Genomic DNA, 24,730 nt, shown 5'->3' with positions numbered 1-24,730 from the left:
TGGACTTCAGTGAGGTGCTTGAAATAGTTCCTCATGGGAGATTGTTTAGCAAGGTTAGGTCTCATGGAATACATGGAGAACTGGCTGTTTGGATACAGAACTTGCTCGAAGGTAGAAGACAGAGGGTGGTGGCGGAGGGTTGCGTTTGTGGGCGGCACGGTGGCACAGTGGTTAGCACTGCTGCCTCACAGCGCCAGAGACCCGGGTTCAATTCCAGCCTCAGCTGACTGATTGTGTGGAGTTTGCACATTCTCCCCGTGTCTGCGTGGGTTTCCCCCTGGTGCTCCGGTTTCCTCCCACAGTCCAAAGATGTGCAGGTCAGGTGAATTGGCCATGCTAAATTACCCGTAGTGTTAGGCAAGGGGTAAATGTAGGGGTATGGGTGGGTTGCGCTTCGGCGGGTCGGTGTGGACTTGTTGGGCCGAAGGGCCTGTTTCCACACTGTAATGTAATGTAATGTAATCTAATCTAATCACACTGGAGGACGATGGTGTGCCACAAAGATTGGTGCTGGTGCCACTATGTTTCGTCATTATATTAATGATTTTGACATGAACATAGGAGGTACAGTTAACAAGTTTGCAGATGACGCCAAAATTTGAGATATAGTGGGTAGTGAAGAAGGTTACTTCAGATTACAACGGGATCTGGATCGGATGTGCAAATGGGCTGAGGAGTGACAGATTGAGTTTAATTTCGATAAATGTGAGGTGCTGCATTTTGGGAAAGCACGTCTGAGCAGGACTTGTACACTTAATGTGAAGGTCCTAGGGAATGTTGCTGAACAAAGAGACCTTGGAGTTCATAACTCCTTGAAAGTAGAGTCGCAGGTAAGCGGATAGTGAAGACGGTGTTTAGTATGCTTTCCTCTATTGGTCATAGCATTGATTATAGGAGATTGGGGGACATATTACAGCTGTACAGCACACTGGTTAGGACACTTTTGGAATATTGCGTGCATTTCTGGTCTTTTTCCTATTGGAAGGATGTTGTGAAACTTGAAAGTGTTTAGAAAGGTTTTACAAGGATGTTGCCAGGGTTGGAGGATTTGAGCTATCGGGAGAGGCTGAAATGACTGGGACTGTTTTCCCTGGAGCGTCAGAGGCTAAGGGGTGACATTCTTGAGGTTTATAAAATCATGAGGGGCATGGATAGGATAAACAGACAAGGTCTTTTCCCTGGGGTGGTGGAGACCAGAAATGGAGGGCATAGATTTAGGGTGAGAGATGAAAGATTTAAAAGGGACCTAAGGGACAACCTTTTCATGCAGAGTGTGGTTATGTATGGAATGTACTGCCAGGGGAAGTGATGGAGGCTGGTACAATTGCAGCATTCAAAAGGCAGCTGGATTGGTATATGAATTAAAAAGGGTTTAGTGGGATATGGGCCAAGATGGGACGAGATTGCGATAGGATATCTGGGTGGCGTGGACAAATTGGACCGAATGGTCCATTTATGTGCTGTACGTCTCTAGGACTCTTTGGGTCTAAATGTTTTCCACTGTTCATTTACAGACTGACATTTCAGTCTGTTTTCCCTGTTTACCTTGGAGAGAAGATTTACCAGGATGTTGCCTGGAATGGAGAATAGGTCGTACGAGGATAGGTTGAGAGTGCTAGGCCTTTTCTCGTTGGAACGGCGAAGGATGAGGGGTGACTTGATAGAGGTTTATAAGATGATCAGAGGAATAAATAGAGTAGACAGTCAGAAACTTTTTCCCCGGGTACAACAGAGTGTTACAAGGGGACATAAATTTAAGGTGAAGGGTGGAAGGTATAGGGGAGATGTCAGGGGTGGGTTCTTTACCCAGAGAGTGGTGGGGGCATGGAATGCGCTGTCTGTGGGAGTGGTAGGGTCAGAATCTTTGGTGACCTTTAAGCGGCAATTGGATAGGTACATGGATTGGTGCTTAAGCTAGGACAAATGTTCGGCACAACATCCTGGGCCGAAGGGCCTGTTCTGTGCTGTATTGTTCTATGTTCTATGTTCTATGTTCTAATATACCCTCCTGTGTACCTTCCTCAAGCCCCAAGAGAACATCATATCACTGTAACCTTCTGCAGGCCCTATAACACTCCTGCATATTGGCCTATAGCACCACATGACCTCAGTAACCTGCTCCCAACCTTACTGAGTACCTTATCTGCATAAACACCTCCAGACACTTTTCAAGCCACAACTACACTCCACATCTCTGTTTGCTCCTCCACTCCCTATAGTCCTCCCAGCACCTCAAACATTGTCTCTGTGTAATTCTGCAATTTGGGGCAGCACGGTGGCTCAGTGGTGAGCAATGCTGCCTCACAGTGCCAGGGCCCCAGGTTCGATTCCAGCGTTGAGTGACTGTCTGTGTGGAGTTTGCACATTGTCCCCGTGTCTGTGTGGGTTTTCTCCGACACTCCAAAGATGTGCAGGTCAGGTGAATTGGCCATTGTAAGTTGCCCATAGTGTGAGGTGCACTGTCAGAGAGAAGTGGGTCTGGGTGGGTTACTCTTTGGTGGGTTGGTGTGGACTTGTTGGGCCGAAGTACCTGTTCCCATGCTGTAGAGTTTCTAATCTAAACTCTCCCTCTGCGTTCCATATTATTGTCCCTAAATATATCCCTCTGTCCATAAACAGCCCCAAACCCTTCAAACCTCCAAGTCCCTGTGAACCCCCACAGCTCCAACATCCCTCCTTCACTGTGTCACCTTTTTCAGTCCTGAAACACTCTGAAAATGTGGACATCTTAAAATCCTCCCTATCTGCATAATCGTCTCAGGTCCCTGCAACACCCTCGATCTGGGGAAACAACTCCAATGCTTGTGACTCTCCCGATCTGTTTCTACAAGACTGATGTAACATCCTCCCGTCGCTCTCACCAGCCCTGTCAATGTAAGCTCCTCCAGTCTCCCCATCAATCATCTCCATAATCTTCTCCAGCTCTTACACCCCTATCTGTGTAAACGCTACACTCCCCTACCACCATCCCTAGAGCAGAAACCTCCTCCAGTGTCTGCAATACTCCTTATCTGTGTTAGTGTCTCCAGGCTCTATTGCTGTTCCTGTCTCTGTAAGCTCTGACAGATTGTCCAGCTTTCCGGTCCATATAATTTCCAGAACCTCAGCATCCGACATCAACAAATCAATTCATTAACTACAGCCTTCCATATCTCTGTTCGTCCCTCAATTCCATACAACTTCATAGTCTCTGTAAATAGCACCATTCCATAAAATACTCCTTGTCTGCGTAAGCTAACCCAATCCTATACTGAGAAGCCTCACTGTCCTTTTGATCACCTGTGGTCCCTTCAGATCTCCCTGTATCTTCCCTGACTCTAATGAATACAGCTCATCTCATGTTATAACTCCTCTAACTCATATGTTACTCCCCATCTCTGTGATATTCTTCAGTTACTGCAATTCTAATTCTTTATCTCCAGAGCTTCCAATCCTCCTGATCAATGTAAGGTTATTGATCTCCTACAGCATGTTTAACACCTCTAGCAGCCTCCAACTCCTCAATGCATCCTGTTGCTGTAGCCTTCTCAAATGCTACAGCTCACTGTCTTTGTAATATCTTCCAGTATCTGCAACCCTGTTGATTTTTGTAACCTTCTCCAGAACAGCACTCCACATCTCTGTGTACCTGATGAGAATGCTGTAAACCTGCCTTCACAGTCCTCAGTATCTCTCTGAACTCCTGCAGCCCTACAACCCTCAGTACCTCTGGATCCTCCAATCCCTACACTTCTCCCTGGCTGTGTGAACTGATCCAGCCCCTTCAACCCTCCCTATCCCACTCACTCCTGCAGCTCCAACTCCTGTCCATTTCAGTGTAATTCCCGGCACCAACAATCCTCCCGGTCTCTATAAACTCCTGCAGCTCCAACTACCACCCCAATCTGTGTAATCTCCAGTCCGTCCAAACCTCCCTTTCTGTAGCTCCAAATACCACCTAATCTGTCTAATCTCCAGTGCCTACAACCGTCCCTTCCTCTAAAATCTTCTATAGTTCCAACTACCACCAATATCTGTGTAATCTTCAGTCCCGACAACCCTCCCAGTCTCTGTATCTCCTGAAGCTCCAACGACTACCTCTATCTGAGTAATCTCTAGTCCCTATATTCCTCCTGATCTCTGTAACTCCTTCAGGATTGATAACCCTGTAACTCTCCTTGACATCTTTCAGCCCGACAACCGACCAGAACTCTAATCACCAACAGTGATCTCAAACCACCCGAACTCTGTAACATTCTTCAGTCTCTCCAACCCAGCTTTTCTCTGTTAGCTTCTCTGGTGTCTGTATTCCCCTTTATCTCCAGTTACAGATCCTTGCTCAGGGAAACAATGTCTCAGTACCGAATCTGTAAGAACACACGAATCTTCGTTGTATCAATAAATTTGCCTCATTTTCTAAATTTTAACGACTGCAAGTTCAACCTTCTCCACCTCCTCTCATCAATATCCCTCCATTTTGAAGCCCAGCCTGGTGAACCTTCTCTGGGCTGCCTCCAATGCAAGGACACTTTCCCTCCAGATAGGGGACCAACCCTGATCACAGTATTCTCAGTGTGAGCTGACAGGAGTCCTCTATAGTTGTTACAAGCCTTCCCTATTTTTATTCTCCATTCCCTTTGGAATCAATGCCAGCATTCCATTTGCCTTCTCTATATCCTGCTTGCCCTGTATGCCACCTTTCTGAGATTTATACACAAGGATTCCCAAGTTACTATGTGGTGTAGCTCTCTGCAGTTGATCTGAAACCAAGAAGTGACATCAATAATCAGGAAGGTGCTGGAATGTATGGCAAACAATATGCCAGATATGCGAACTGCACAGTTAGAAACCTATGGAAAAAGCGCAGTCCATACGACCATCATTTATAGGAGTAGAATTAGGCCATTCCGTCCATCGGGTCTATTTCACTATTCGATTATGGTTGAATTGTTTCTCAACCTCGTTCTCTCACTCACTCCCTGTAACCCTTGATCTCCTTACTCATCAAGAACCTAGCTATCTCTGAATCACTTAGCACCCACAGCCCCATGAGGTAGTGCGTTCCACAGATCCATCACCCTCTGGCTGAATAAATTCCTCCACATCTCTATTCGAAAGGGTCGTCCCTTCACTCTGAAACTGTGTCCTTGGCTCCTAGTCTCTCCTGCTCATGGAAACATCTTGCCCACGTCCACACCATCCAGGCCCCTCAGTATTCTGTAAGTTTGAATGAGATTCTGCCGCTGCCTATGAAACTTCATCAACCGCAGACCCAGAGACTTCACCTGCTCCGCATATGACACAAAATTCATCCCTGGGATTGTTTTTGGAAACCCATTTCTCGTACCCATTCACTTCCTTTGTCCAGACTCTTAATGTATAACGCGTGGAGTGTAGTCCAAACACTGACCCCTGCGGACCTCCCCTCATCACCAGTTCCCATCGTGAAAAAGGCCCCTTTCTTCACACTCTCTGCCTTGTGCCAATCAAACAAATCCTCTACCCATGTTCAGCATGTTATTCTGAAATGGAAATTTCATTTCACACACACTGCAGGATTTATTTTTCAGTCTGGCTGTAAACAGCAGAGTTTCACCATTACCTTCCCATCTGTAATTCTCTGGTGGTGAGCTGCCTTCCTGACCCATTGCAGTCCTTTGGGTGTAGGGAAGGATACAGTGCTGGGAGGATGGTGCGTGTCTTGGAGGGCACCTTGGAAATGCTGGTGTTCCCGTGTACCTGGAGTTCCTGTCCTTCCAGGGTATAGTGGTTCCAGGTTTATGAAGGGCTGTTGAAAGACCCTGCCTGAGTGACCTCAGTGCTACTTGTAGATCTTTTATTCCTTCATTCATTAATGAACACGAGCTTTGTTGGCTGACACAACATTTATTGTTGAGTTTGAGTTGTCCCTGAGAAGGTGGTGGTGAGCTGCCTTCCTGAGCCACTGCTGTTGTTATCTGTGTACCCTCCAGCAGGCACTACAACACTCCTCATGTCTGTAACTGCATACAGATAATGCAGCTCTCCCTTTCATATCTGACATCCTCCCTGCCATATAAATCTGACGGTTCCTCACAATATCTCACCTCCTCCATTCCCATCTGTGCTAGAGATCACTAAAATTTCTTTATTCTTGTTTAAACTTCTGATCACCAAAAATCTCTTCCTTTTTAAAATTGTAACTCCTTCAGTTTCTGTTACACTCCATCTAACTGTAATCAATGACAGCACAGGTTCCTTTCCTAAATGTCTATAATTATAATGGTTGTATGTGTTAAATTGGCACTTTTCGTCCTCCTTATACATCTCAGGATTTCCAGCCCCTACAATCCCACTATTTGGAATGCTCCCATTCTCTGCACCTCCTCATGTTCTGAGGGTCCTTGAAAACCACCAGTGCCCCAAAGGTTTATGTTCCCCCCAGTTACTGCAAGCCTTCTCACTCTGTCACATGCAAGTCTGTCACATCCAAGTCTCCATCCAAGTCTCCAGGACCAGACAACATTTGCTGGATGTCAATTTCCTTTTATTGAAGTCTACACATCACCGTACCAGTTCAGAAAAAGCCCTTTAAACTATACAAAGCTCCGTCATGAACAAGCCACCATCACTCTATTTCCTTTGCCTTCTTCAGTGTCTGAAACTCTCACAGTATCTTCCAGTAAGCTTTTTTAGTTGCTGCAGGTCTGCCTAGCTCCCCAGATAACTTGTTCCATCCCATATAGCTCGCTCAATCACTGTAAAACCCTCTGCGCTGTCTAATCGTCCTCTTTCCCACTGTCTTCCAGGCACAACAGCGATCCTGTAAGAGAGCAGAGCAGAATGGGATGTTATAAATCTCAGCTGAGGCTTGAGGCCAACCATTACCTGGTAGTCACAAAGGGAGAGAACCTGAGAGAGATCAGCACAGAGTGGGTGAATATAAATCAGCAGCGAGGATCGAGGCCGGCTGGGACTTGGAGAAGCAGCAGAGCAGGAGGCTCGAAATTAGCACCGAGTCACAGAGGAAGTGACCATGTGAGGGAGCAACTTGGAGCAGGAGCATGAGGCTAACATACCTGGGAGTTACAGAGGCAGCAACGTGGGAGGACATAAATCAGCACTGAGGATCAAGGCCTTATCGTGCCTGGGAGTCACAGAGACGGTGACCTTGTGAGGGAGTGGAATGGAGGTGGAGCTGGATATTACATGTACCTGGGAGTCACTGAGACGGTGACCCTGTGAGGGAGCAGAGTGGAGTAGAAGCTGGAGTACTACATGCATCTGGGAGTTACAGAGACGGTGACCCTGTGAGGGAGCAGAGTGGAGTCGGAGCTGGAGGATTACACGCACCGGGGAGTTACAGAGATGGTGACCCTGTGAGGGAGCAGAGTGGAGTCGGAGCTGGAGGATTACACGCACCTGGGAGTTACAGAGACGGTGACCCTGTGAGGGAGCAGAGTGGAGTGGGAGCTGGAGGATTACACGCACCGGGGAGTTACAGAGATGGTGACCCTGTGAGGGAGCAGAGTGGAGTGGGAGCTGGAGGATTACACGTACCTGGGAGTCACGGAGATGGTGACCCTGTGAGGGAGCAGAGTGGAATGGGAGCTGGAGGATTACACGCACCTGGGAGTTACAGAGATGGTGACCCTGTGAGGGAGCAGAGTGGAGTGGGAGCTGGAGGATTACACGTCCCTGGGAGTTACAGAGATGGTGACCCTGTGAGGGAGCAGAGTGGAATGGGAGCTGGAGGATTACACGCACCTGGGAGTTACAGAGATGGTGACCCTGTGAGGGAGCAGAGTGGAGTGGGAGCTGGAGGATTACACGCACCTGGGAGTCACGGAGATGGTGACCCTGTGAGGGAGCAGAGTGGAGTGGGAGCTGGAAGATTACACGCACCTGGGAGTTACAGAGACGGTGACCCTGTGAGGGAGCAGAGTGGAGTGGGAGCTGGAGGATTACACGTACCTGGGAGTTACAGAGACGGTGACCCTGTGAGGGAGCAGAGTGGAGTGGAGCTGGAGGATTACACGTACCTGGGAGTCACGGAGATGGTGACCCTGTGAGGGAGCAGAGTGGAGTGGGAGCTGGAGGATTACACGTCCCTGGGAGTTACAGAGACGGTGACCCTGTGAGGGAGCAGAGTGGAGTGGGAGCTGGAGGATTACACGCACCTGGGAGTCACAGAGATGGTGACCCTGTGAGGGAGCAGAGTGGAGTGGGAGCTGGAGGATTACACGTACCTGGGAGTCACGGAGATGGTGACCCTGTGAGGGAGCAGAGTGGATTGGGAGCTGGAGGATTACACATACCTGAGAGTCACAGAGATGGTGACCCTGTGAGGGAGCAGAGTGGAGTGGGAGCTGGAGGATTATACGTCCCTGGGAGTCACGGAGATGGTGACCCTGTGAGGGAGCAGAGTGGAGTGGGAGCTGGAGGATTACACATACCTGGGAGTCACAGAGATGGTGACCCTGTGAGGGAGCAGAGTGGATTGGGAGCTGGAGGATTACACATACCTGAGAGTCACAGAGATGGTGACCCTGTGAGGGAGCAGAGTGGAGTGGGAGCTGGAGGATTATACGTCCCTGGGAGTCACGGAGATGGTGACCCTGTGAGGGAGCAGAGTGGAGTGGGAGCTGGAGGATTACACATACCTGGGAGTCACAGAGATGGTGACCCTGTGAGGGAGCAGAGTGGATTGGGAGCTGGAGGATTACACGTCCCTGGGAGTCACCGAGATGGTGAGCCTGTGAGGGAGCAGAGTGGAGTGGGAGCTGGAGGATTACACGTCCCTGGGAGTCACAGTGATACCTTTCTGCTGCTGGGACGTACCTGCACTGAGTTTGAAAGAAATGCAAGAGCCATCACAGAAAAGGCTGTAAAGTCACTGGCTGATAAAGACACTGTTATTAGTGACTGTCAGTTAATTGTTGGAAGTCAGCAAATTTATTTTTTCAACTTCTGAAATAAGGGTTGAACACTGAAATAAGAGGGACAAGTGAAATTGTGAGCCAATATAATAAATTACCCTCAGTAAGCCACAGTTGAATAATGGACTTAACCATATTGCTATTTCCCGAATGTTAACTTCATTCTAAGTAATTAATTAAGTTACTCCAGACATGTTGTATTTTAAGACATGGTAAGACATACTTGTCAGATGGAAAATGTGTTCTGTTACATTGGGAAATCATAGCCCCGTGCTCGTGTCCTAGATGGACACTGGGTCATGGAGCTCAGACAGTGACGAGAGACCCTATGGGAGATCTGTGATGCTGAGAGTTAGGTGGATAACACACACGCAGAGCAGATCACCCTGCAGACATGACGGCCTGGAAGAAGGAAGGGTTTGGGGAACGAAGCAATCGGAGAGAAACAGTCAGGGAATACACGAATATCCTGGTGTCTCCCTCCCAATTCAGATTCCCAGTCTGGAAGCTGATGAAGGTATTGGCTGCTCAGAGGAGTGAAGTCAGAGCCATGTCTGTGGCCCCACAAGCAGCCTGACTGTACAGGAGTGGAGGGAGAAGGAAGGAGAAGCAATAGGCACAGGGGAGTCAGGAAAGTGAAGAAGGTGTCAGTGTTTCTGTAATTCCAGGATAGTGGGGTTAAGAATGTCACGGTGGCTGCAGGACATTCGTCTGGGGGACAATGAGCAGTCAAAGGTCATGTCCCTGTTGGTAGGAATGACCTGGGTAGGAAGGGTGAAGTGGTCTGGGAGTTAGAATTTAGGGAGCTAGGTGGATGGTTAGCAAGCCAGTCCGCAAATGTAGCAATCCCTGGAATACTCCCATTGCCGTGTCCAAGTGAGAACAGGACTTGGAGTTTTAGGTAGATGAGAGTGTGACTGGAACGATCGTGCTGCAGGAAGGGCTTCAGATTCCTGAGACTGGTTCTGGAGAAGGCAGCAACTGTACAAGCTGTATGGGCTAACATGACAGAGCTGGGACTGAATTCCTTACGGGGTGTGTGGGAGGGATTGAAAATAACTGGGTGTGTGCTTAGGATCCAAAAAGGAATAGTAGAGGAGACTACCAGGATTATAAAAATAATGGGAGATGCAGTTAGTTCTAATTTACAACAACAATTTTATCAGTGGAAGATGGAGTAAGAACGAAAGCCTGAATCTGAGGTACTCTGCATGGACGTGAATACTCGGAATGTGCAGAGTTCCAGATGCAGATTGTGGAAATCTGATGGACGGATCACCGAGAGCTGGCTCAAGGAATGGCAGGACTGGGTGTTAAATATTGCTGGGTATAAAGGATTCTGAAATGCTGAAGGGAAGGGAAAGGATGAAGGTAGAAGTATTGGTTTTGATTAGCGTTAGTTAAGGAGTCCAAGAGAAAGAGGATCCGTCCAAGAACAGAATGAATTTGGCTGGAGCTACAGAACAACAAGTGTACAATTACACTGTGAGGTACAGTCTGTCAGGCAGGCACCATTGGAAAGGATGGAGGGAATAAATAGGCAGGTTCATTTGAGAGCGATGACAATACGACAGATCGGTTATACTGCGAAACTTAATGTTTCCAGATATAGACAGGGATACTGGTGGTGAAAGGTCACGAGGGGCAAGTGTTCCTGGGTTACATGGAGGAGGGCTGACTGCAGGAGTATGTTTCCAGCCCAAGAGGGCATGTACTGTTGGACCTGGTCCTTCGGAAAGAGGTGGGGCAAGTGGATCCAGTGTCAGTCGGGGAACGTTTTGGGGCGCAGCGATCATTTTATTGTAAAGATCAGGATGATGGTAGAGAATGATGTGCAATAATTGAGAGTGAGAAACATTAGTTGACTGAGAGCAGCCTTCAATGGGGCAAGAATGAAGCTGGGAACCTTCCAACAAGGCCAGTGAAATTGCAGCTTTCAATAGAGTGAACCACGTCAGATTGAGCTGGGATTATGGAGATGTTGCTGCAGTGTGACCATGACTGAGATTTGAATAAACAAACGTTTTCCCCATTTTTACAGGTAGGTTAAATAGGCCAACACAGTGAAGTATCATTGTGGATAAAGAATGGGATCATTATTATCGTGATTCTAATCAATTTACACACTGCTCCTCCCTGTCCTCACCGCTCATCCTTGCGTATTGATTATGTCAAACATTGGTAACCTTTGAAAAATTCATAAAATAGCACAGTACAGAGGAGATCACTCTGTCCACTGTCTGTGATGGTAAAGATGTGGCGTTTTTTAAAGCCCTAGTTCTGTTTCCCCGGACAGTGTAGGACTTCAAGTGCAGATCCAGGCACGTAATTAAAATAGTTTGAGAGTTTCTGCCTCTACTCCGCTTCCATGTGTGACACCCAGATCCCGACCATACTCTGGGTAAAATAACAACTTTCCTCACCACTTCTCAAATATTTCAACAAATTACATTAAATATTCGTCGCTCGTAACTGAGCTCTTCAACAGGAACAAGGTGTTCTCTCCCTTTCTAACCAGGCTCCTGACAATATGTGCACCCCAATCAAATCTCCTGTCAGCATCCACCATTTCGATTTTCCTCATAACTGCACTTCCACTGTCACAGGATAACGAATCTCCTCTGTACCCTCTCCAGTCCAATTCCATCTTTCCATGTGATGGGGTGACCAGAACTGTACACAGTGCCCAAGCTGTGACTGAACTCATTATTTGTACAGTTCCTTCATAAGCTTGCTGCTTTGAAGTTCCGTATTTTGTCTGATAGAGGAAATAATGCCATTTGCTATATTAACAAGACTATTAATGTTTCCAGCTTCCTTCTGCCCACACTGACTATACTGTCATTTATTGTACATATCTCTCCTTGCACTTCTCTGGGTTGTTTGTTCCATTCACCTGGATCCTATAGTTTCTGTTTTTAAACTGTCTGCCACGGAATCTCTCGTCAAATCCAAGTAAGTCACATGCAGTTACAGGTTACTGCCTCAGACCGACACAGTTAGATTAATTACACACGATCTTCCTTGAACAAATCCAGACTGACCATCCTGGAGTCCCAGGGACTTCTTCAGTGACCGTTTATCCACTGTCTCAGAATTCCGGACGCGACCTATTCAGTCATTCCCTTGCTCCACATTAAACAAAGCTGCGGTGTTAGCCATTCTCCAGTCCTCCGGCACCATCCCTGCATCCAGTGAGGATTGGATAATGTGGGTAACTATAAGGCAGGGGATTTTCCCCGGTTCCTTTTAACAGTCTAAAACATTGTGTTACCCCTATTTTAAGGATTTGAATCTCCTGTAAAATTCTCCGCTCCAAGTTTGTTGCTCCCAATATTTCACACTGCATCCCTATTTTAGTTCAGACAGACAGAGGCCTAAGCCATCTCATGATTTGGTCAAGTCTCATTTTAGACGGGTCATGGAGGGTTTCTCTCCACAAGGTGAAGTGCATTTTCTCATGATACCATCCCCAATCTGTCTAATTAACTACCTTCCCTGCCCACATGGTCTTCCTCTCATTTGACACTAAGCAGATGATTTTTTTTTTCCCTTTGTCATAACAACTGCCCACTGCCTGGATATCCCAGAATGCACCAGCCTTCCTGTTACGGGGCCATCTTTAAAAAGCAATTATACTCTTGGATTGTCAATCCGAAACTGGCCTGGACATGGCAGAGCGGGTAAAACTGGGGTTTCACTTTGAGACCAAGCCGCTGAGGTTCTGGTGGATGGCACGGTGCAAGAGAGGGACATTATCTTCCTCCAGGACTGGCAAGGGAGGCCATGACACTACACCCTGCCAGCTTGGTTGGAGGTTGATCCCTGTGTCAGTGAGGTGCCAGCCTTCTTAGTGAATGCCAAGCAGTGTCGGAAGGAGGTCAGTGACCATCTCCACGTCACCATGGTAAGTGCCACCATCTGCACTTTGTGACCTCACCCTCACTGTCTCTCTGTTCCTGCACCCACCTCCCACAAAGGCTCATGTTCTCCCACTGTCACTGAATGCAGCACCTTCTATCGGTCTGTACCAACTGTTACAAGCAATTCCACTTCCCTAGAAGGAACCACCCCACACGAGAGCAGAAAAAGCCAAGAGGAATAGGGGTTTCCCCAACATTAAGCTCCTCACCCCATCGCAGGGGAAGGATCCTGACCCTAACAACCATGAAAGGCTGACTGACCGCGTCCAAGCTCCCGGACTGAGATCTGAGACACCTCTTGTCTCACTGCACTGGGCACCGTGACTGACTGTGGACAATGATATCAAGCTTCCTGGGTTTGTGTCTGTGCTTAACACCAAAAAAACGCAGCAGGCGGGTGAGCCTGGTAGCTCTGGCTAAGGGGAAACACTGCTGAGGGCAGGGTAAGGCAAGGCAATAATTCTGTGAGTATTCAAGTCAGTTCAAAGTGAGTGTGTACAAACACCGAGTGAGCAGCCCAGAGGGACAGGCCATGAACTGGGTGGGTGTCCCTGAGCACAGTGTCCTTGCAGCAGCATTGAGTGTGTACAAACACGGAGTGAGCAGGCCCAGAGGGACAGTCCATGAGCTGGGTGTGTGTCCCTGAGCACAGTGTCCTTGCAGCAGCATTGAGTGTGTACAAACACCGAGTGAGCAGCCCAGACCGACAGTCCATGAACTGGGTGGATGTCCCTGAGCACAGTGTCCTTGCAGCAGCATTGAGTGTGTACAAATACGGAGTGAGCAGGCCCAGAGAGACAGTCCATGAGCTGGGTGTGTGTCCCTGAGCACAGTGTCCTTGCAGGAGTATTGCAAGGAGACTTGTCAGTGCACCCTGAGCTGCAGCATTGAAGTACAGAAGCATACTGTCAGTGTGTCGGAAATGTGCTGGGATGGCATGGTGAGGCTGGCATGTGTCAGATGCCTGCATTGGTGGGTGTGGAGTACATGCAGCTTCTGTCTGTGCAATGTCCACCGAGATGTTGGTGTCCAAGATAGAAGGCCGTCGGAGCGAGGGGCGAGATGAAGTCACCAGTTACCAGCTCGGACTTTCACGTACAATTCTCCATATTGATTTTCCCTGCTGTGGGTGGGAGGGTATGAAGCTGTAAGTTGTTGAGAGATCCATTGAATGTGGCTGTTGATCATCAGTCATCATTCAGTCAACATCTTGCCATTCCCGCACTCAAATCTTGTTTTAAAGAACAGTCCAGCACAGGAACAGGCCCTTCAACCCAGCAAGCTCGCACTGACACATGATGCCATTCTAAAGTTAAAATAAAAGTTTTTGCTCTGATACCTTCTATGTCATTCTATTCTCTACTTAGTAATACTTGTGCCAACATGCCTCTTAATCCTTGCTATATTGGTTTCTTCCCCTCTATCAGTGCATTCCAGGCACTTTCACATTCTGTCTGGAACAGCGAAATAAAACCTTACCGATCACATTTCCTGAACTTTCTCCCTTTTACCTAAAACCGAACTGTCCTTCTATCTATGTCTCTGATAATTTTGGAAATATCTATCAGGTAGCCCCATAGCCAATGATGCCCAGCTGCACACAAACCATGTTTGTTCAATATCTCCTTCTGACTAATACCCTCCAGACCAGACAAGATCCTGGTAAAACTTTTCCATACCATCTCCAACACTTCCATATTGTTCTGCTGATGGGGCAACCAGTACTGTACACAATATTCTAAATGTACCTCGAACTAAGTTTCCCTACAACTGCAATGTGACCTGCTAATGTTCATACTGCATGCTGCGGTGTATGTCTGCAAGTTTGCCGTCAGTCTTCTTGATCACCCTATCCACCCGTGTTGCCACTTGCAGGGAACTGTGGAGATATACACCTAGATCACTTCGGATGTTGATGCGGCCAGTAATTTTTCCATCCACTTTATACTTCTCTCCTGCATTAAACCTTCTAAAACCCATCACGTCGCAACTACCCAAATAAAATTACATCCGTGTTTTCTCTGTCCAAGTCTGCAGCTGACCTAAATCCTGCTGTATTCTCTGGCAATCATCCTCATAATTTGCAACTCCACCAATCTATTTATACATCCCCAGTCACAAAAACACTGTTCCATCACTACTCTGTCTTCTATGACCAAGCAGTTCTCTATCCATCTTACTAACTGACCGCTGATCCCATTTCACTTCATCTTCTGTATGAGCCTGCTATAAGGAACCATATCAAAGGCCTTGCTAAGGTCCAAACGGCCAACATCGAGCCCCATGCCCTCATCAATCAATTTTGTCATTTCCTCAAAATAATCCATCACGTTTGTGAGACAGGATATTCCCCACACAACTGTGTTGCCTGTTGCTCATAAGTCCATACTAGAGTACTGTTGGAGTTGCACTCATTCAGACAAGTGACTATTCCATCATATTCCAGACTTGAAACTTGGAGTTTAGATTAGATTCCCGACATTGTGGAAACAGGTCCATCAGCCCAACCAATCCACACCAATCATCAGAAGAGCAACCCAACCAGATCCATTCGCCTGCCCTACATTTACCTGCACATCTTTAGACGGTGGGAGAAAACCGGAGCACCTGGAGCAAACGCACGCAGACGCTGGGGGAATGGGAAAACTCCACACAGACACCCAAGGCCGGAGTTGAACCGAGGACGTTGGTGCTGTGAGGCAGCAAAACTAAGCACTGAGCTCTTGATGGTTACTGAAGAGTGGGAGGTATGTTGGGCCGTGATGGTTACTGTACAGTGGGAGATGTGTCGGGCTGTGATGGTTACGGTGCAGTGGGAGGTATGAGGAGCCATGACAGTGACTGTACAGTGGGAGGTATGCTGGGCTATGTGACAGTGACTGTACAGTGGGAGGTATGTCGAGCTGTGATGGTTACTCCACAGTTGGAGGTATGTCGGGCAGTGATGGTTACTCTACAGTTGGAGATATGTCGGGCAGTGATGGTTAGTGTACAGTGGGAGGTATGTCAGACCATAATTGTTACTGTACAGTGGGAGGTATTTCGGGCCGTGATGGTTACTGTACAGTGGGAGGTATGTCGAGCCATGACAGTGACTGTACAGTGGGAGGTATGTCGAGCTGTGATGGTTACTCGACAGTGGGAGGTATGTCGGGGAGTGATGGTTAGTGTACAGTTGGAGATATGTCGGGCAGTGATGGTTAGTGTACAGTGGGAGGTATGTCAGGCCATAATTGTTACTGTACAGTGGGAGGTATGTCGGGTCGTGATGGTTACTGTACAGTGGGAGGTATGTCGCGCCATGACAGTGACTGTACAGTGGGAGGTATGCTGGGCCGTGTGACAGTGACTGTACAGTGGGAGGTATGTCGAGCTGTGATGGTTACTCGACAATGGGAGGTATGTCGGGCAGTGATGGTTAGTGTACAGTGGGAGGTATGTCAGGCCATAATGGTTACTGTACAGTGGGAAGTATGTCGAGCCGTGACAGTGACTGTACAGTGGGAGGTATGTTGGGCCGTGATGGTTGCTGTACAGTGGAAGGTATGTTGGACCGTGATGGTTACTGTACAGTGGGAGGTATATCAGGCCGTGATGGTTACTGTACAGTGGGTGGTATGTCGAGCCATGACAGTGACTGTACAGTGGGAGGTATGTTGGGCCGTGATTGTGAATGTACAGTGGGAGGTATGTCGAGCTGTAACAGTTACTGTACAGTGGGAGGTATGTTGGGCCGTGATGGTTACTGTACAGTGGGAGGCATGTCAGGCCATAATGGTTACTGTACAGTGGGAAGTATGTCGAGCCGTGACAGTGACTGTACAGTGGGAGGTATGTTGGGCCGTGATGGTTACTGTACAGTGGGAGGTATGTTGGACCATGATGGTTACTGTACAGTGGGAGGTATGTCGGGACGTGATGGATACTGTACAGTGGGAGGTATGTCGGGATGTGATGGTTACTGTACAGTGGGAGGTATGTCGGGGTGTGATGGTTACTGTACAGTGGGAGGTATGTCGGGATGTGATGGTTACTGTACAGTGGGAGGCATGTCCAGCCATGATGGTTACTGTACAGTGGGAGGTACGTTGGGTCGTGAGGGTTACATTACAGTGGGAGGTATGTCGGGCCGGTTTGGTTACTGTACAGTGGGAGGTATATCAGGCCGTGATGGTTACTGTACAGTGGGTGGTATGTCGAGCCATGACAGTGACTGTACAGTGGGAGGTATGTTGGGCCGTGATGGTGAATGTACAGTGGTAGGTATGTCGAGCTGTAACAGTTACTGTACAGTGGGAGGTATGTTGGGCCGTGATGGTTACTGTACAGTGGGGGGTATGTCGGCCGTGATGGTTACTGTACAGTGGGAGGTATGTCGAGCCATGACAGTGACTGTACAGTGGGAGGTATGATGGGCCATGACTGTGACTGTCCAGTGTGAGGTATGTTGGGTCGTGTGACAGTGACTGTACAATAGGAGCTATATCGAGCTGTGATGGTTACTCTACAGTGGGAGGCATGTCGGGCCGTGATGGTTGCTGTACAGTGGGAGGTATGTCAGGCCGTGATGGTTACTGTACAGTAGGATGTATGTTGGGCCATTATGGTTACTTTGAGGAGAAAGTGAGGTCTGCAGATGCTGGAGATCAGAGCTGAAAATGTGTTGCTGGAAAAGCGCAGCATGTCAGGCAGCATCCAGGGAACAGGAGAATCGAAGTTTCGGTCATAAACCCTTCTTCATGATGGTTACTGTACAGTGGGAGATATGTCGAGCTGTGACTGTTACTGTACAGTGGAAGGTGTGCTGGGCCGTGATGGTTCATCTACAGTGGGAGGCATGTCGGGCCATTATGGTTACTGTGCAGTGGAAGGCATGTCGGGCTGTGATGTTTACTGTACAATGGGAGGTATGTTGGGTCGTGATGGTTACTGTACAGTGGGAGTTATGTCAGGCCGTGATGGTTGCTGTACAGTAGGATGTATGTTGGACCATGATGGTTACTTTGAGGAGAAAGTGAGGTTTGCAGATGCTGGAGATCAGAGCTGAAAATGTGTTGCTGGAAAAGCGCAGCATGTCAGGCAGCATCCAGGGATCAGGAGAATCGACGTTTCGGGCATAAAGGTAAAAACAATGACTGCAGATGCTGGAAACCAGATTCTGGATCAGTGGTGCTGGAAGAGCACAGCAATTCAGGCAGCATCCGAGGACAGGCAACATCGACGTTTCGGACAAAAGACCTTCATCAGGAATAAAGGCAGAGAGCCTGAAGCATGGAGAAATAAGCTCGAGGAGGGTGGGGGTGGGGAGAGAGTGGCATAGAGTACAATAGGTCAGTGGGGAAGGAGATGAAGGTGATAGGTCATGGAGGAGAGGGTGGAGTGGATAGGTGGAAAAGGAGCTGGGCAGGACGGACAAGTCCGGACAGGTCAGGGGATCGAGTTGCTGAAGGTTAGAAACTAGGATGAGGTGGGGGAAGGGGAAATGAGGAAACTGTTGAAATCCACATTGATGCCCTGGGGTTGAAGTGTTCCGAGGCGGAAGATGAGGCGTTCTTCCTCCAGTCGTCTGGTGGTTAGGGAGCGGCGGTGGAGGAGGCCCAGCACCTCCATATTCTCGGCAGAGTGGGAGGGGGAGTTGAAATGTTGAGCCACGGGGCGATTTGGTTGATTGGTGCGGGTGTCTCGGAGATGTTCCCTAAAGCGCTCTGCTAGGAGGCACCCAGTCTCCCCAATGTAGAGGAGACCGCATCGGGAGCAACGGATACAATAGATGATATTAATGGATGTGCAGGTAAAACTTTCCGCCACCTCCAAACAGACCCCACCAACAGGGATATATTTCCCTCCCCACCCCTCTCCACCTTCCGCAAAGACCGTTCCCTCCGTGACTACCTGGTAAAGTCTACGCCCCCCTACGACCCACCCTCCTATCCTGGCACTTTACCCTGCCACCGCAGGAACTGTAAAACCTATGCCCACACATCCTCACTCACCTCCATCCAAGGCCCTAAAGGAGCCTTCCACATCCATCAAAGTTTTACCTGCACATCCACTAATATCATCTATTGTATCCGTTGCTCCCGATGCTGTCTCCTCTACATTGGGGAGACTGGGCGCCTCCTAGCAGAGCGCTTTAGGGAACATCTCCGAGACACCCGCACCAATCAACCAAATCGCCCCGTGGCTCAACATTTCAACTCCCCCTCCCACTCTGCCGAGGATATGGAGGTGCTAGGCCTCCTCCACCGCCGCTCCCTCACCACCAGACGCCTGGAGGAAGAACGCCTCATCTTCCGCCTCGGAACACTTCAACCCCAGGGCATCAATGTGGATTTCAACAGTTTCCTCATTTCCCCTTCCCCCACCTCATCCGAGTTTCTAACCTCCAGCAACTCGATCCCCTGACTTGTCCGGACTTGTCCGACCTGCCCAGCTCCTTTTCCACCTATCCACTCCACCCTCTCCTCCCTGACCTATCACCTTCATCTCCTTCCCCACTGACCTATTGTACTCTATGCCACTCTCTCCCCACCCCCACCCTCCTCTAGCTTATCTCTCCACGCTTCAGGCTCTCTGCCTTTATTCCTGATGAAGGGCTTTTGCCCGAAACGTCGATTTTGCCTGTCCTCGGATGCTGCCTGAATTGCTGTGCTCTTCCAGCACCACTGATCCAGTTTCGGGCACAAAGCCTTCTTCATGATGGTGACTGTACAGTGGGAGATATGTCGAGCTGTGACTGTTACTGTACAGTGGGAGGTATGTCGGACCGTGATGGTTACTGTACAGTGGGAGTTATGTCGGGCCGTGGTGGTTACTGTACAGTGGGAGGTATGTCGGGCCGTGATGGTTACGGTTCAGTGGGTGGTATGTCGGGCCGTGATGGTTACTGTACATTGGGAGAGATGTCCGGCCGTGGTGGTTACTGTATAGTGGGATTTATGTCTGTCCAGGAAGTTGCAGACTGTATGAGTTGTACAGAATATGATTGTGCTGCTGCCGATGGGCCATTATATCTCATGGATGCATCGTCATTGGTTGCTTAATCTGTTTAAAGTCTGTACCATTCAGTAGATTTCACGGTGTGGAGGGTCTGCAAATTGTGAAGTTAGCCCTTGTTCCCCATCAGGACTGTGCAGTGACCATTCTTACCGATTGATGAAATGGAGGAGTGTATCTGCAGCAGGCAGATCGGTGATGATGTCGTCAATTTTTGGTTTCCCTTTTATTGGTTCCCCATAACCTGCCGCAGAGCAGTCTAGCCGCCACAGGATCCACATCACTGCTGAGCACTATGATTATTTTAGATTTCCTACAGTGTGGGAACAGACCCTTTGGCCCAATCATTCCACGCCAACCCCCTCCAAAGAGCAACCCACTACCATGGCCAATTCACCTGATCCGCATTTCTTTGGACTGTGGGAGTAAAGCCATGCAGACACGGGGAGAATGTGCAAACTCCACACAGGCAGTGGCCCAAGGCTGGAATCAAACCTGGATCTCTAGTGCTATGAGGCAGCAATGCTAACCATTGAGCCACCATGCCTCCCCATATTGACTATATGTCAAGGAGCTGTCCGCCTCTGCCTGGCTGTGTCCTGTCAGTGGGACAGAACCTACCACAGAGGATGGTGATGTTGCCTGGGACATAGTCCTGTTCACATCATCTTGCTTTCCAGACAATGTCTGATTGTTGCTTGATTCGTCTGTGGGAAAAATACAGCAGGTCACTTTTACATTCGGTATAATGATGAATTAATATCACTTTATTTCTTACGTATTTTAAAATAAACCAAACATCATTGTTTTTCAGTTGAAAGCAATTGAAGTGAACAATAATTGACTTACCAGAGCGCACACCTAAGTATTACAGTTCAGTAACTATAGTAAACAGCCAATTCATGTCCAGTTCGGTGAACACACCATCTTGCAGGCAGAAAAGCTGTTGGAAATGACATTGAGAAAAAAACCTACATTCAGGCACAGTTTTACTGGCCCTCACCACGACCTCCAAAAACACTGGCCATCTCCAAAATCTGTTCAGTGAGCTTCCTAACTTGAGCTGGACAGTTAGTCACACAATGCCTCACAATAGACTGGTTAGAGACATACCTGAACAACAGGGAGATGTGTGTGGGGCAGACTGGTCAATGGACTAGCACATGGCGCTGGTCCAGATGCAGTTCAACATTTGTAACAATGACCAGTAAACAACCATGTATTGCAAGTATATTCCTTCTGTAATTTTATACCTTGGACCCAATCCTAAATGAATGTGTTATAAAGATGAAGGGTTCCTGCAGCAGATGGCATCTTACATTGAATCCCTCATAAACCATATCCAGTGTATGTTATTTCCACAATGTCAGTATCCAAACAGAATTGTGCAGCTCCAAAGATGGCCAGTATGATCCCAGCCCAACATCCTTGTGTGTGACTTGAGCTGGAAATCTCTGTGTAAATGTTTGCACCATTGTTCAAACTATTAACAGCAAAGTCTTTTTACTGAAGGTCCGACATCCTTTCGTAATACCAACTTTTAGATTGTCCAATAAACACAAAATCCCTCCTTTATTCAGTTCATCTTTACAACAATATGGTGAAAACAGTGCACAACTCACAGTATGGAGCATTGAAATGATGGGCCTCAGTTCCACACCCAAGGCCAAGTTATTATTAAGTGCAAGGACTTCGAAAATAGAAAATAGAACAGTACAGCACAGAACAGGCCCTTCAGTCCATGATGTTGTGCCGACCATTGATCTTCATGTGTACACCCTCAAACTTCTGAGACCATATGCATGTCCAGCAGTCTCTTAAATGTCTCCAAGGACCTTGCTTCCACAACTGCTGCTGGCAACGCATTCCATGCTCTCCCAACTCTCTGTGTAAAGAACCCGCCTCTGACATCCCCTCTATACTTTCCTCCAACCAGCTTAAAACTATGACACCTCGTTTTAGCAATTTCTGGCCTGGGAAATAGTCTCTGGGTTTCGACTCTATCTATGCTTGTCATTATCTTGTATACGTCAGTTAGGCCCCCTCTTCTCCTCCCTTTCTCCAATGAAAAAAGTCCGTGCTCAGTCAACCTCTCTTCATAAGATAAGCTCTCCATTCCAGGCAGCATGCTGGTAAACCTCCTCTGAATCCTCTCCAAAGCATCCACATCTTTCCTATAATAGGGCGACCAGAACTGGGCGCAGTATTCCAAGTGCGGTCTAACCAAAGTTTTATAGAGCTGCAAGAAGATCTCACAACTCTTAAACACAATCCCCCTGTTAATGAAAGCCAAAACACATATGCTTTCTTAACAATCCTGTCCACTTGGGTGGCCATTTTAAGGGATCCATGTACCTGGCTACCAAGATCTCTCCATTCCTCCACATTGCCAAGAATCCTATCCTTAATCCTGTACTCAGCTTTCAAATTCGACCTTACAAAATGAATCACCTCGCATTTATCCAGGCTGAACTCCATCTGCCACCTCTCAGCCCCTCTCTGCATCCTGTCAATGTCCCCCTGAAGGCTACAACAGCCCTCTATACTGTCAACGACACATCCAACCTTTGTGGTGTCTGAAAACTTGCTAAACCATCCTTCAATCCCCTCATCCAAGTCATTAATTAAAATGACAGACAATGGAGACCCAAGGACGGAGCCCTGTGGAACACCACTCACCACTGACGTCCAGACAGAATATTTTCCTTCTACTACCACTCGCTGTCTTCTGTAGGTCAGCCAATTCTGTATACAGACAGCTAGGTTCCCCTGTATCCCATTCCTCCTGACCTTCTGAATGAGCCTACCATGGGGAACCTTATCAAATGCCTTGCTGAAGTCCGTATACACCACATCCACAGCTTGACGCTCATCATGATGTGCTGCTCACAAAGCCGTGTTGACTGCATTTAACCAAGCCATGCATTTCCAGATGGTCATAAATTCTATCCCTCAGAATCCTTTCTCACACCTTGCAGACAATAGACGTGAGACTTACTGGACTGTAATTGCACGGGAATTCCCTATTTCCTTTCCTGAAGAGAGGAATTACATTTGCCTCTCTCAAGTCCTCAGGAACGACTCCAGTGGAGACCAAGGATGCAAATATCTTCGCAAGTGACGAAGCAATCACATTTCTCATTTTACAAAGCAGCCGAGGACAAATCTGATCCGGGCCTGGCGACTTGTCAATCTTAATGTTGCTATTCAGAGGGTCTGTGTGGACTTGTTGGTCAGAAGGCCCTGTTTACACACTGTAAGCTAAAGTGTGCTTTAAAAAGCAGTGTGTGTGTCATCATTTTGATTCAAATCTCGACCCTCAAAGCCTCATTTGAAGACCCTTCCAAGATATTGTTCATCCTTTCACCAGTAACTGACTTGTTAATTAATAAAGCAACACCACCTCATCTTTAACACCCTGCCCTGTCCTGTCTATAGTTCCAGTACAACGGAGTATTGAGTTGTTAGCCCTGAACTCCCTCAAATGCGCCTCTGTGATGGTAAAAACGTCACACCTCCACATGTCAACTCATTCCCTTATCACATCTGTCAGCCTGTCTAAAAATACTCCCAGCATTAATGTAAGCTGCAATATAATACCTGGAATACCCTGTACCTCAGAGTTCTTCAGTCATTTCCTGTTTGATATCAAGCTGCTGAAACCATGAACCACATTTCTAACTCTGGCACTGAATGAATATCTGCAGAATTGTAATTCCTTTTTTTAAAAAAATGTATTCATCAAGTGCAACTTTCGAGAACTGAGCAGTCAGCTCCACATACAATGAGTTTCTGATGGTTAATTGCCTACTCAATGTGCAGAGGGGCAAGCCCTCAGTAATGGAGAAAGTGAGGACTGCAGTTGATGGAGATCAAAATCAAAAAGTGTGGTGCTAGAAAGGTACAGCAGGTCAGGCAGCATCCGAGGGGTAGGAGAGTTGATGTTTCGGTCGTAAACTCTTCATCAGGAAAGCATTGGTGCATTCCTTTATTTTTTTCATTCCATGATTCCCAGAATGTTGTGAACTGTATTTACTCGGAAGGCAGCACTGTATATTGCACTGAAATGGAAAGCAGTCAATCAGTTGGTTGGTCAGGGTGTAGAAAAGTTTAAGGGAAGTATACACTGATTGAATGAATTACAAACATAAGAATAGATAAATCCCCTAGGCCAGATGGGGTTACCTTAGGTTACTCCAGGAAGTGACGGGAGAGATCGGCGTGCCTTTGGCGATGATCTTTGCATCCTCACTGTCTACTGGAGCAGTGCCAGCCAGATGTTTGGAGGGTGACAAATGTTATTCCCTTGTTCGGGAAAGGCAATAGGGATAACTCTGGAAATGACCGAACAGTGAGTCTTACATCAGTGGTGGGCAAAGTATTGCAGACGTTTCTGAGAGACAGTATTTACAATTACTTAGTAAACAATAGTTTGATTACAGATAGTCAGCATGGCTTTGTGAGGAGGAGGTCATCCGTCAGAAACCTTATTGAATTCTTTGAAGATGTAAAAAACACATTGATGAAGGTAGACCAGTAGATGTGGTCAACAAGAATTTTAGCAAGGCGTTCCCCATTGTAGGCTCATTCAGAAGGTACGGAAGCATGGGGAGCAGAGAAATTTGGCTCTGTGGATACGGGTGTGGCTGGCCCACAGAAGTCAGAAGATGGTAGCAGATGGAAAGTATTCAGCCTGGAGCTCAGTGACCAGTCGTGTTCCACAGGGATCGGCTCTGGGACTTTTGCTATTTTTGATTTTTATAAATTACTTTGATGAGGAAGTGGAAAAGTAGGTTAGTACGTTTGCCGATGACACGAAGGTTGGTCGGGTTGTGGATGGTGTAGAGGGCTATTGTAGGTTGCAACAGGATACTGACAGGATGCAGACCTGGGCTGATAAGTGGCACCTAGAGT

The sequence above is a fragment of the Chiloscyllium plagiosum genome, unplaced genomic scaffold (assembly GCF_037043375.1).
Source record: "Chiloscyllium plagiosum isolate Xiang-an unplaced genomic scaffold, Cpla_swu_hap1 HiC_scaffold_45, whole genome shotgun sequence".
In the NCBI taxonomy this organism is placed as follows: Eukaryota; Metazoa; Chordata; class Chondrichthyes; order Orectolobiformes; family Hemiscylliidae; genus Chiloscyllium; species Chiloscyllium plagiosum.
Note: the sequence above shows the minus strand (reverse complement) of the source record.